Below are 5,426 nucleotides of genomic sequence, written 5' to 3' on the forward strand. Positions count from 1 at the left end.
GCAAGAAAATCTGCAGAGGAGAATGCTGAGCAATGGGAACTTTAATCCTGTCTTGTTATACATTGGGCCAACTACTCTTAGTTACCCTGATGGGGTATACAAAGCCCACACTGGGCAACAAGGGGTTAAGGAGCTGCCCTGGGCTCATCCATCGCTGCCCCACCACACATGCAAGATATGCAGAGACTGGAACAAAGGAGAGAGCAGAACAGCCCACTTGTGGGCAGACTGGAAAAAAGAAAGGACCTTTATCTTGTGGCTCCTGAGAAAAGGCCTGATGGGGAAGGCAGGATCTCTTCCTTAACAACCTCCTGAAGGCCCCTCCCTGAGGGGATTGGGGGGACCTGCTTCTGTTATACTCAGAGAGGAAGGCATTTCCCCCTCTCACCCACTAACCCAGTTTATTAGTGTTGACTCCCCCTGCTTTGTTTATAAACTACCCTGGAAAGGGAAAGATTTGGAACTGACCTGGCTGGAGGTCCAAGGCACAAGAGAAGGCAGCCGCTGCCCCAAGTGGGAGAGAGCTACCACATCCAGCTGTGAAGAGGTGCCAAGAGATGAGCTGACCCCCTTCATAGTTTCCTGCAATAGACTGTGAACTTTCAACAATAGCAGGGTGCTAGGAAGTGGCCCAGAGAAGGCAGCCTTAAGGCATTCCTGGGTGTCAGACCCTTGGGTTGACCTCACGTGGCCCTGGGCTAGAGGCTGGTGGAATGGGAGGGGCCAGGTTCCCCTACCTACCCCCTCTCCCACACCCGGCATGTCAAAGGGCCTAAGCCCTGACTACTAGGCAACACACTCCATGAGTGAAGACCATCACAGTTACATACTTCTGAAGTCAGTCATGTTATTCTGTATTTTCATAGTTCAATTGATTCATTCTGTTTCTAGACTCCTTTTTTTCAATGAAAACTTAGATCGCAAGCTCTTTGGGCATGGACCATCTTTTTGTGTGGATGAAGAGAGCCTCATACCATGTGATTTCCTTTCTCTGAACAAACTATCTAGTTTCTAATACAAATAGATCAACTAGTAGTGGCCATGGAAAGTTCTTACAATGTATCCTGTCCATATTTGGGATTGGGTTCTAGTTGCCTAATAAGATTTATATTACATATAAAATTGTACTGTATTGGAGGTTATACATACAATTCTCTCTTGGGTTGTGTAAGGCCTGCTTATCCTCCTTTGCCTGTGTACTCATTCTTCTGTGTCACTGTATCACTGCAGTTACTCCAGATTTACGTCATTGTCACTGAAGGAAGAATTTGGACCACCATTTTTATAAATTTGAATTTAGTAACAACAAACTTCAAAGGGATTAGCATTCAATTCTAGTTTAGATAAGCACCCAATGTTTGGGGGAGCAATTCTTCAGCCAGTACAATATCAGCTTAGCTCTAATTATTTCATCTTTCTATCTGTCTACTCATCCAGACCAAACCCAAATCTCTGAAGACTATAGAATTCTCAAAGTCTCACAAAAATTGGTGTTTGCAAGATATTTCAAGAACACATACTTCTAGTCCCAGATGTAAGAATGGTCTTTCATCTTTTCATCTTTCGTCTTTCATCAGTCCTTCAGTATTTCCAATCAATAAAATAATGTATAAGAACATTTAAGACCTTAGAAAAAGTCCATTTTAGTTCTAGGAAGATTTGAACATTTTTAAAATTATAGGAATTGGTTCTCATAAGTGAGTCCATGGTCACTTAAATGAATATGACTTTCCTTAGTGTTTTCAGCAATGAGGAAGATACAAAAGTCAAGTTTACAGCATTAAAGTTCCATAGGGTTTTAGCATGATTTTATTTTTGACTGTGTCCAATACACAATTCCCAATGCATTCAAGTTAGATTTGCACACGTGTAAAGCTATGTACACTAGTACTCCCAGTTTGTGCACACTCAGTATTTTATCCACCGGTCAAACCTATGCAGTTTCGAAAACTTAAGCCTACACGTAACATTTGCTATCATAAGCCTTGCTACAACAGATATTTTTTACTAGATCTTCTCACTCAGAATATGACACTTGCTATAAGCTTCTTCTTGAATAGCATAGGAAATATCTTTTTAACAGATCAAAAATCTGAAAGTATGAAAGCTTGTCTGTTACTATCTATATAACATTCATTGTTACTGTGTATAAAATCAGCCACTTATGCATTATGATGCAGAAGACAAAAATTGTGCATGTTATATGTAAAATCCATGATCATTGTATATCAGTGTTTCTCAAACTGGGGTTGCCGCTTGTGTAGGGAAAGCCCCTGGTGGGCCAGGCCGGTTTGTTTACCTGCCCCGTCCACAGGTCCGGACGATCACGGCTCCCACTGGCTGCGGTTCACCGCTGCAGGGCAATGGGAGCTGCTGGAAGCGGCGGCCAGTATGTCCCTTGGCCCACGTCGCTTCCAGCAGCTCCCATTGGCCCGGAGCAGCAAACCACGGCTAGTGGGAGCTGCAATCAGCTGGACCTGTGGACGGGGCAGGTAAACAAACTGGCCCGGCCCGCCAGGGGCTTTCCCTACACAAGCGGTGACCCCAGTTTGAGAAACACTGGAATAGATAATGCTGAACAACAGTAGATCTCTAGCCCACATTGTTTCTTTCAAATTGCATTTGAGCCCCTAGTATTGCAGTTCTTATTAATGCTTCTTTAGCCTTTAGGATTACATCATCATCATTCGCTTAACAACACACTCTCCTCTCCTTACACAAAACATTCTTCCACTCACGTCAGAATATTATTAAGTCTATCCATTTTAGGGTTTTATACTGCCATCCATCACCGAAGTATCTAAGCCCCTTCTACATACAGTAAATAGCAATAGTGAAGTCCCTTCTGAATTTCATGGAGTCTGGCACTTCTTCCTTTTTGTGGTAAAAATTCTGTTTGAGGTAGGATTTTTGGTTTTGATAAAAATAAGTCCTTCACTTAAATAATCTTCCTGTCTTTTCCCTTGAGAATAAAAATAGATAATCTCAATGTAGTTCTGTTCTCCTCAGCCCATTCCCCTTCCTGGATAAATTCTGTCTGGGCACATTTGAACAAAACACAGAAAATGCCCTTATCGGGATTTATAATGACCAATGGCAGCAGGCTGAGTGTGGTGTTTTGTTTCCTATTCTACTTCAGCCAGTGCAAAAAGCCACATTTCTAAGACTATTATTCACCAACCTCATTCTTGCTTATCTTATGGATTCATCCTCAAGTTTCTGCACCCAAAAATTCCCTGAGGACTCGGCCTCCTGAGTGTTTTTGCTTTTAAACTGCAATCATATGAAAAAAAAATCAATTTCATGAATGGTACTTTTCATATTTTAATCACATTAACCTAAGGAATCCATCCGCTTCCTCTCATTTTGTAAATCAAACTGAAATCTTTCTTATTTTCATTATGTTTTTAGTAAATACAGTGAATTGTATTTCAGTATGTTACACTTATGATATTATGCTTTCTTGTGAAGCACCTTGGGATGTTTCAGTGCTGACCAAACAGCATGCATAGATTAAAACTAAAACCACAGATCTAAATTCCCATGAATTTTTGGTGCCTGGAGAAAGCATCTGGGTCCTGATCTAAATTATGCAGCTGGATGCATCTTTAGGTATTTATGCTGCAATGCAAAGGAAAACGCTGACTGGTGCTACACTGGCAATCCAACACCATAAAACATGTCAGTTACCGGCACTGTATATCCAAATCACCCCACTGCCTGCTGATTTCAAAGCTCATAGCATGCAAACACCAAACACTAACTGCTTGGGACTAGGGAGAAATTTCCCCTATGGGCAGGTTTTTGTCCACTATGAGGTTTCTTGTACCATATTCTGAAGCTTCTGGAATTGGACAGGCTGATGGACTAGATCACTGGTGTGATCCTGTGTAATTAATCCTTTATTCCTTTGTTCCTACAGTTTAATCTACCATATGGCCAGATTCTGCTTTCAGTTACAGCAGTAAGTCTGGAGTAATTCAATTGACTTCAGATGCACACCAGTGTAAGTGAGAGCATAGTCAGGCTGAAAAATAGGTCCAGCATAATGGCACCTTTTGGGTTCTGCACTGAATGTGCATCTAGTGTATTTTGCTAAGGAAACATATTACACTAACAATATACAAAAACCTACTCATAAGAACATAAGAATAGACATACTAGGTCAGATCAAAGGTCCATCTAGCCCAGTATCCTGTCATCCCTCAGTGGCCAATGCCAGGTGATTCAGAGGGAATGAACAGAACAGGTAATCATCTAGTGACCCATCCCCCATTCCCATCTTCTGGCAAACAGAGCTAGGGACACCATCCCTGCCCATCCTGGCTAACAGCCATTGATGGACCTATCCTCCATGAATTTATCTAGTTCTTTTTTTAACTTTGTTATAGTCTTGGCCTTCACAATATCCTCTGGCAAAGAGTTCCACAGGTTCACCGTATGTTGTGTGAAGAAATACTTCCTTTGTTTTAAACCTGCTGCCTATTAATTTCATTTGTTGACCCCTAGTTCTTGTGTTGTAAGGAGTAAATAACACTTCCTTATTTACTTTCTCCACACCAGTCATGGTTTTATAGACCTCTCTCTTGTCCCCCTCTTAATCATCTCATTTCCAAACTAAAAAGTCACAGTCTTATGAATCTTTCCTCAGATGGCAGCCATTCCATCCCCCTAATAATTTTTGTTGCCCTTTTCTGTACATTTTCCAATTCCAATATATCTTCTTTGAGATGGGGTGAGTACATCTGCACACAGTATTCAAGATGTGGGCATACCATGGACTTAAATAAAGGCGCTGTGATATTTTCTCACTTATCTATCCCTTTCTTAATGATTCCCAACATTCTGTTAGCTTTTTTGATTGCCACTGCACATTGAGTGGATGTTTTCAGAGGACTATCCAAAATGACTCCAAGATGTCTTTCTTGAGTGGAAATGGCTAATTTAGACCTCATCATTTTATATGTATATTTAGGATTATGTCTTCCTATGTGCATTACTTTGCATTTATAAACATTGAATTTCATCTGCCAGTTTGTTGCCCAGTCATCCTGTTTTGTGAGCTCCCTTTGTAACTCTTCATAGTCTGCTTGAGACTTAACTATCTTGAGTAGTTTTGTATCATCTGCAAATTTTGCCACCTCGCTGTTTACCCCTTTTTCCAGATCATTTATGAATATGTTGAATAGGACTGGTCGCAGCACAGACCCCTGGGGGACGCCACTATTTACCTCTCTCCATTCTGAAAACTGACCATTTATTCCTACCCTTTGTTTCCTATCTTTTAACCAGTTACCAATCCATGAGACGACCTTCCCTATTATCCCATGACTGCTTACTTTGCCTTAAGAGCTTTGGCAAGGGATGTTGTCAAAGGCTTTCTGAAAATCTAAGTACACTATATCCCCCCTTATCCACATGCTTGT

This window comes from Mauremys reevesii, linkage group 3 (genome assembly GCF_016161935.1).
Source record: "Mauremys reevesii isolate NIE-2019 linkage group 3, ASM1616193v1, whole genome shotgun sequence".
Classification (NCBI taxonomy): domain Eukaryota; kingdom Metazoa; phylum Chordata; order Testudines; family Geoemydidae; genus Mauremys; species Mauremys reevesii.